The following is a 9,770-nucleotide window of genomic DNA, read 5'->3' as shown; positions in this document are numbered from 1 at the left end:
ATCTGAAGTTGCCTGCATTTTCATTTCAACGTTTTTTTTTTTCTAGGTTTATATTACCATTTATTTTTCACTCATGTTGTTTTTCGACTTACACCATTATTCTTCCAGGCACATCATATTCGTGTTTCCTCGCGACCGCCGTCCCTCCGGCCCTCAGTAATTCGCGAGAGGGACTTTTGGTCAATACAATTAAGGGAGGGCAAGATTTCACACGTACAATTTGAATTTTAAACAATAGTTTGTCATATAAATTTAATTTTATGCCCGTCGTGTTTGTGTGTATAGGGTGATGTGGGGAGATGTACATAGATTATAGTTGATTTTGGTTAAGCTATTGAATAGGTATTGTAGGCAATGTGGATAACTGAATGTATGACTGTACCTTTGTATTGATCTACTTCAGTGAGATACAGATCTCGGGAAGGAATGAACTTAACTCAAGACACTTGCCTTACTTGAAATCGAACCTGCACAATTATTATATCTGAAAGGTTGATTTTCTGACCACAAGGTCACCATGACTAATTTCTTCGACACTTCTAATATTCAGACAAAAGTTACCTTATCTACAGCCATAAAATAGAACAACAAACACGTGTACCATAACGAACATCCTGTATAATAACCTCGACTATAACCGAAATAAATTGTCGTTTAAAACTAGGGATGGACGAGGGTTTAAGCAATTAACTCGTGTAGCCGTTAAGAATAAAACATTCGGATTTGGTCCGACACCGTCACTATGGTTGCTTTCCAAACTATGGACGTAACTTTTCACTGTTTAGGCTTTGATGTCGGTTACACTGTTTCTGTTAGCAGTCGGTTAGTGTCGTGTTCAATGGTCAACTTTGAAAAAAAGTTACTAAACGAATGATGTAACTGTTTGTTAAAAAAATAATTTACAATTTGAGTTGCCGTGGTGTAAGTGAAAACGCGCAAAATGGTGTCTTATGTATAAAAGATATCAAAATTTATATATATATGTTTTGAAATTTCTACTTATTTCTGAAAATAAAATTGTGTTACACCTCCTATACCTACAGTACCAGATCAAGGTTTAACATTTTAATATTCCTAACGAAAGTTAACATGACAGTATCACCCGCCTCGGAACGGTTGTTACTCCACCAGTTAACGGCTTTTATAGCTTGTACAAAACGAGTATAGCCACAAAATACTAATTCTCCTTTCTCAAAATGTATCAAACTTTTCTAATTACTGTAAATGTGATGTCCCCGCGAGTTTTTGCGATTGCAATATCGTCAAAGTATGAGCGTCTGGTTAGTTCGTAACGGTACGGTAGACGATATATCTGCAGTCTTTATTTTGTATTAAATTAGGGAAAAAATTGTATTTTTAAAACTGCCGTAGACACTGATTTTAAAGAATAGTTTGAAAGATTTGCTCGACGTGTCGTCTAATTTTGGAGTCAAGTATAGAAGTCAATAGTCAAAGATTTTTGGTTCAATTATACCTAGGTACAGGTGCTTACGAAACATTCAAAGCTAGATGATGCAATTACTGGTAGATTACATAGTACGATTAATAAGATCAACAGCTACCCATGAAGAGGTTTCCTGTACTAAATATTGCCATATTTCTGGAGTATTCCCTATATTCTACGATCACTGATTACAATACCAAATAAGTTCATAACTAAGTCCCCAAATTAAGACAAAAGCGTATCTCCCAAACGGGAAAACCGTTCCGAAAATCAGAATGACCAAAATTAATTCAATAAACAACATCACAACATATGCAACGTTGGACAATAATTCGCACGCGTGTATCGGAACGGTCGTGTGACCCGCAAGATGGCGGACCGACGACCTTTTGGCGGGAATCGGTGCTGCCATGTCCATGATTTTTTCTGAAAGAGATAATTTCTTTTTTAGTACTAATATATTGTGGTATTATGTATATTTTTATAATTTAATAAGAAGTAATTTTGTGACTTGGTTTAATATCTCATTAATTTCGTTATATAAGAAAGTAGCGCAAGGTAACTTTAAACAGATCAAATAATTGTTTTTCCTTGTCCTAAGGAATTCAAAAAGAAATGTTAATTCCCAAATCGATACTACTAATGCACTAATTAAATTCGAATTCCTAAATATATTAATCCGACATTTTACATCTGAGAGGTAGCAACCCCAACAGAAAATCGGGAAGCGCTTCCTAATGGCGTCTTTTTACGCTACCTGCCTGCTAATTAGAAATTAGGAGCCTAATGTGTAGGACTTTAGTTACAGCCTCTATTATTATTGCCGAATCCTATTAACCAATGTTTTTGTCTTTTTCTACTTATTTGATTATTTTGGTGACTAACGTTAATGGGGGACCGGGTCATTTCTGAAGAGATTAAGGGCCAAATAAAAGTGATTAAAGGTTATTGAGCTTTTTTGATTAGACTAGCCTTTTTAATGGGTGGTTTTATTTATTGTTAGCTATTTTGGCAGTTGCAGATGAATAGACAGGCTACCAATACTTATTTTTAGAATTAAATGGGCATATAATTTGAGGTTATAAGACCAGTGCAAATTGAATTTGTCAAAATTAGAAAACATTCTTCTTCCACCCTTTGTCTCCCATAACTGAGTACATAAACGAGCCACATTTATTAACAAAACAGTGCCTTTTAAGCACAATACTGTTAATATCAAACAAAAATAAACAACACAAAACAGTGGCCTAATTAGATCACCTATGAATATAGCGCAAGATGGCGCCGCGTTACCGCCATCTGTCGGTTGTAAAACGAATTTATTTATACATCTAATTGCTCCGTACAGCGAATATGCCACGCGTATGCACTTAATACCTTTAATATTACGCTTAAAACGCTATTCTGCTTTAAACAAGGATTATTTTGAATATTGTCATCAAGTTTTATTGGCGGAATGATTGCAGTGGCATCTGTAATTTTGGATGTATTTTTAATATTTTACGTTTGTCGATGCTAAAAAACTGTTGTATTAGTATGCTGTTAACATTATAGTACTATTCAATTTAAATGTAGTTTCCGGTCTATTTCAATTATGTATAACGTTGCCCAAAATTGTACAGCGACTTTTCTTTTATGATGAACTTACTAAAAATAAAAGTACCTTTCATCTACTTTCAGTACAAATCCTTCCATGTCGTACAAATGAAACAACTTTTAATATAAAACAGGATGATCACACAGTTTAGCTACCTCACGTCAGTAAGTCTAATGTCTTCGTAATCTATCCCACCATACCCCAACCGTGGGGTTCCGTGGGGTTGGGGGCCGTGGGCATAACCGACGCTAATTATGTTCAACGCGGCAACTCGGATTTGCATGCCACTAAATCTGGGTTTCTGAGATTTACTCGAGGACATAAGGACATATTTCTTTAAAAAGAATTGCGATTTAAATCCCCCCCTGTTTTAGGGTACGGTTGTGATGTGAAGTAAGCTTTTAAATGTTCTGTCTTTAGAATAATTGCTGTAACTTTAGAGGTTAGGTAAAAGTTTTAAGAAGTAAGAAATACTTATTGATAAACAATAAGTCAAGTAAAAACTGTTTCAGGCTTTATCTGCTTTTGAAGAAAACAAAGTGATAGGTATTTTTTGCTGAATATTTAATGGTCTTAAGGAAATTACAACTAGGTATGATTAACTTAATAGTGCTGAATATCATAGTCATGAATTTCATCTCTCACATTAACAGTATTTGAGCAGTAGCATTTTTATTTGGGAAAAGAAGCTTATTTACAAAGAAAAACTTTTAAAATATGACACAAACACTAACAAAAAGGAGCGTTACGACCGTCAAGATGAGACGTTGGCAAACCAAAGGGGGAAGCTGGGGTAACTCGCGCAAAACTATAAATTCCAGTTTAATTACCCCCGGGCAGCGTCACATCATGGATTCCGACAGTTTTATGACGATTTACGGCACATTTCGACGCCGGGACTGGCCCGCTTAGGGATTTCCACCGGCCACCCAAGCAAGACCTTCCCAACCCCCTCTGCGGCGTACAAATAGTTGGGAACCGGGGGAATCGTCGGGATATATGAGGGCTCTTCCAAAACTGGTCGGTATTCGTCACCTTTTACACAGCCGGGGGGTTTTAAGGCTTCCAGTTCTTTATGGTAATGAAATCTGAGCAGGGTGACGTGGCGAGGTGATGGCTGCGAGAGTTTTTGTTGTGCCTCCCCCCCTCTTTATTTATTGTGCGTTTGGGGTGCGGAAGTTTTGGTCGAAGTTTGTCGAATAGAATGTGTTCTGTGCGGTGTTGATGATATTGAGAGAAGGAATTGTTTTTGTTCATTTCTATTTGGGAAAAAGGTACAATAGGTTCGGTATCAGCGGCAATAAACAGATGGGCCGGTTCGGTGATTTGTGAAAACGAGTTAGACTTTCGTTTGTCTGTTTTTGTTGAAGACTATGACGTAATGAAGATGTTACTCAGATGTTTGCGTCATCGCTTTATTCGGCTATTCTTAATATTTTATCCTAAAAATATATTGGATAAAAGATTTTTGACACAAGTTGATGCTTACAGTTCTTTCGGTAGTATTTGTACCTTACTTTGGTATTTTAAAACTTTTTTAACACACATCTCGAGCCAAAGAAATTTATTTTATTATCAGTACTGCCAAACCAAATTGCTGACCAAAAATAATAAACCAAATCTTTAGTAAACGTCAGCCAAACAAAGTAACTCCTCACGAAGACAAAACGAAAAACCCAATACAAAAGAGATCCATATAGAAAAGAGAAAAATAATTGTCATTCCCAACACAATCCAGTCGGGATCATAACAGTTTAACAGGCAATTTTATTTGTCGATACAAAACGTAAGCTAACGAGACTTTATAAGCAATAAACGTACAGACAGACGTTTTGGTGTGACATAAAATCAAATCAACAGTTATCCTGCGAGCCTACATCACAATCGGGCTTAATCGCGTATGTGACAAGTTAGCTTGTACGAGCAAGCGACCAGTGTGTGCTGAACTCCGATAACTTCGCATTTGTATCCCGCGAGCTCCCTTTTGCTTGATGCGAGGGGGGAATGGGGGCTGTAGGGAAATTTGTCGGTTTGTAACGCGCTCAGCGCTCGCTCCGGCCCGATATCGCCTTGAGTGACGGACAAGTATGCATTCAAATGGGTTACTTTGGCCCCCTTCTCCCCTTTATAAACATCGTGGCTAGATCCTCCTCCAATTTGGTACAGAATTTGTTGTGGAATGTCGAATGCTTTTTGAGGGTTAAATTGCATTTAATTTGCAATAAACAACGCGACTGTTTTGATGTACATTTAAATGTTTGTTAAACGATTTTTAGAGTGTTTATAGGTTTAGTGCTTTTGCTGAATATTCGCTTGATTATTTTAGTGCTGGCTTTTCTAAAATGATTTAAATGAAAAGTTTAAATTGTGTATTATTTTCCAAAACTGTTGGCAAGGTTAAAGTAAATTGATCATAAGGCATAATTTGTGATTTGCACAATTTTGCAAACATATATTCTATCGCTTTTTCAACGAATGATACCGCCACAAATTAGCTTATAAAAGCATATCTAAACAAAAGCCTTCTACCAATATTCTTAGACATATTTTCCTCAGAAATGAAGCCCACGTTATAATCGAAAACAATATCCATCTCCCTTCAATCCATAAAATGATATTAGGAGATAAATCACTGACGAATGCACCTCGCGCCCCAATATAATGCACAGACGTACAGACACACAATATATGTGACGTACCCTATGGGGTAGGCTGGGTAATAAAAACTGTAACTCGTCAGCTACGGGAAGGCTGAACGATTTATGATGTTTGTAGGTGCTGGGCGATTGGGGATAAAAGGTGTTTTGTTAGGCGAATATTATAGTGGCTTGCTGTGGTTTCACCCACGTAAACTACTTCGTTCACCCGGGCAGAAAGTATCCTATAGCTAACAGTGTCTAAACTGTCAATAACATGTGTTTCTATTTTGCTTATAACTTTATATGTTACACAATAATTAATTTTTATTCACAATATTATCGGCCCAATCTACATATATTTTGTGTTAATAATAAAAAATCTTGTCCTTTTAGTTTTCAGGTTAATATGAATCTAAATTGGGTAAAAGGTACCTACTATAAATATGTAATACAGAGTTTGAACATCACCCTTGAGAAATAACACCATCAATTCCCCATAGACTTATAAACTGCACCGTCTGCACTCACAAACACCATGATATCCTTAGCAGTAATATTCTAATGTTTTTAATGCGTATTATGGGTTTTTATGGGACATTTTATTGGTAATGGGGTCTTACTTCAGAGCTGTTGGGGGTAGTTTCTATATACGTGGAAAAATTACGAAAATATTGAACTGCATGACTTATATTTTATTAATCATATTCTTACAAAGAATGATAATGGAGTTGACTTTATCAAGATAAAATATATCGTACAGGAAGACATCGGCTACGCCGTAGTACGGCCTGCTACGGACTACGCGGCTACAATTGTGTTCTGACATTGCATTGAGTTTGAGTTCGAGTATTTTTAACTTAAAGGCAGAACTAGACAAATAACATCAAAGTCATATAAACTACCACTTTTATATATTTTAGGCAAGCATATTTTATATTAACTTCTACCAACTAAATAGACATACATTTAGCATGCACTCAAGGCTATGTTCTGCAGAAAAATAACACAAAACAAAAGAAAAACAAAGCATTTTAATATGACCACAATATCATGAGATCCTTATTTATAATAGCAATAACGTGTTCAATAATGACGGAGTCGCGTCTAGCCAGTGTTAGTCGGCCTCTGCTGGAGGAAGATATTGTTAGAAAACATCGAAAGGGGTGTTGCAGAAAAGATGATTATGAATTTTGCTATTTATCGAATCTAAATGTAAATAGGTATACATTTAGTTCCTGAAGACTTTATATGTGTGCAATCATCTAAACACACAAACTTTGACAATTATAATATAAGCAAAGTATACTTTTTCGGTAGTTACCTCAAACACAGAACCCAACATCTTTCTCCCAACACAGCTCATCTTACACCAGTGCACCGAGAGATTTATCCGAGGGTCACCAGTTCGGTTCCCGGTCACGTCCGCGTGTCCATCACAAGTGATACGATTATTTGCCCCGATGACGCTGTCCGACACCGTCCGTCCCTGTTGGGTTCCGTATAAATATAAGAATGGATGTTGTGGTGACCTGGTGATTAGAACTATCTCAACTAGGTATCTCAATTAGAAGTATCTCAAGTGTGCGGTTTTGATTCCAGGTAAGGCAAGTAACAATGTGACTTTCAAGATTTTCTGTGCATATTTAATTTTGCAAAACTTAATGCACATTAAAACTAATTTTATGTATACAGCTCAAAACTAACAAAGTGCATCAAAAAATTATACTTCATAAATCTTAGAAACCAGTGTCTGAGAATAACTGAAGAAAAAATCTTGAGGAAACCTGAATCGCCAATCCGCTTTGAGCAATTAAGCGTGGTTATTTACTACTTATTATAACAATTATGCTTTGTACCATGTTTTACAAAATAAAGTATCTTTATCTTTATATCAACACTTATTCTTTCTCTGTATGAGAAGAGGCTTGTACCATGCAGTGAGATAAATAAAAAGGCGGTTGATGATTGAAATTCATGGAAACTGCAGTTTTATTAAATCTTAAACCACAAACGAACTTACAGCTGGAAAAATTCAACAAAGTGGTTTTTCCTAGAAAATAATAAAGTCGTTTCTGGGTATTTAATGACAATACACAAGAGTAACTTTTTCTTTTAGAGCTCTACCTCACTGGGACGCCATGGCGACGTCGCCAGCGGCACAGGTCTGGCTACTTCTGGCATCCAAATGTCGCCAAGTCGAGTGGCCATGGGGCGTCTCGACAGTCAATTCTTTACGTCGTCGCTGAAGAAATTGCACGCTGACTGGCGACCACATTGGCGACTGTGTGAGGGAGGTGCGCTTTACCGTGTTCATTATACTGGCAACTGTGGCCACGTCGCCAAGCTGCCACGGTAGCCAGAAGCCACGTAGGGAGCTGTAGCTCGTGGCCACGCCTCCAATTCGGCGACGTTGCCAAACCGTCGCCAAGTGAGTTAGGTTCCATACATTTCAATACTAACTGCTTGGATACGTAGCCGGCGACGTCGCCATTGGCGTCCTAATGAGGCAGGGCTCTTAGACTCAATTTCATGGAATCGGTGAATCAAAGTCCCATACAAGTTTTTGCGACTTAAAATACAGCTGGTGAATTAAATTGTTTTTTTTTTTTAAGACAGAAATTACCCTTTTGAGATCACATCTCAAAAGTCACCACACGGGACTTTTTAAGAAAAGGTGTCTTTCTTATCGTTGAAATTAACATAAGATTTTCGTGTAATTTTCACCCAAATAAGAATTTCCATGGTGATTCATAATTTTTTCATTTCACGAAAAAACATATTATCCGGACAACGTTCACAAAAAACATTAAAAAACAAAAATCACCCAAACCGAAAGACAATAAAACCTCCTTCATTACATTAATAACACTATTATTGGGTAAGTAAGAAAAACTTGAGCCATTAGCCACCCTCGACTTGCCATGGCTTCTGTAACGGGTCATATCGCGAACAGCTCAAGCTGCACGACGTTACTCATAGGGGAACTTTCAAGTTTTTGATAAGCGAGTAAAGGGTTAAGGAGGTAAAAACGGTGGGGGGTTAAGGAGAATTTGTGTGGAGGTCTGATTGGTAATGAGGAGAGGTGGTGAAGAAAATTTGGAGATTCTTGTAAGTACATATAGCTTTTCCCCCTTAGCCTTAACCTGAGTCTTAAAGAAGCTTCTTTTTGTACCTGAACAAAAAAAGTAGGGTCATTGTGAAATGTAGGTTACTGTTACTGTGAAGTTTTACCCGGGCAGACCGATACCCCTTTGTACTACTAATTGTTAGACTTACTCCGGCATCCTGATAACCCTTGGTACTTCTGCTTGTCAGACGATTTGGTTGCTGACTGCATCACAACTTGTCAACATCGGGATCAAAAATATGACGTGCTTTCCCAAATACAAAAGAACTTGATGAATACAAAGATTACAATGACATATATAGATGGACACAAATCCATTAAACGATTGCACCCAGGACTGCTTTATTTCGACTAACAATCAAAACCCAATCAGTTGTTACTAAGCCATGAGCTCCTCACAAAAATTACAAGTCCCTTTTAACCCTTTATTTGATTAAGTCCGGCGTGACGGACACTTATTTAATATAAATCCTGAAAAGTTTTTATTTAATTTTCATCGATTTCTAATCTATTAAATGTTTATTTATACCATAAACAAATAGTAAAAAAATAAATAATGATTGTGAAAACATTGCATATGTCAGTTGGGACGTAAAATGTCAGCGAAAAGGCGGCCACCTGTTTTGCTCAAGGTAATTATAATTGTTTTTCTTATTTTTTGTTCAAAAATTAAATTAATTTTAGATTTATTTATTAGCTAATAGACATTTCAATCGTTATTTACAAAAACATACGCACTTTATTACATTTTTGTGATGTTTTTTGGAACTAAAATGTTTTGTTCGTCACAGCGGACATTGCTAATTGTATAGAAAAGTGCCACTTTATTACTGTGGCCACTGCGGCGGACTACGCCAAAATGTGTATGCTTTTGCTTATTTGGTTATGGTGCTGATTTTGTTTTTTTTTTCTTTGCTAACAGCCTAATCGCTCAAGTAAAATTATTGCTTTTGTACCTAATGA

This window comes from Helicoverpa zea, chromosome 6, assembly GCF_022581195.2.
Source record: "Helicoverpa zea isolate HzStark_Cry1AcR chromosome 6, ilHelZeax1.1, whole genome shotgun sequence".
NCBI lineage: Eukaryota > Metazoa > Arthropoda > Insecta > Lepidoptera > Noctuidae > Helicoverpa > Helicoverpa zea.
The sequence above is the reverse complement of the archived record's forward strand: the minus strand, read 5'-3'. Positions refer to the sequence as shown.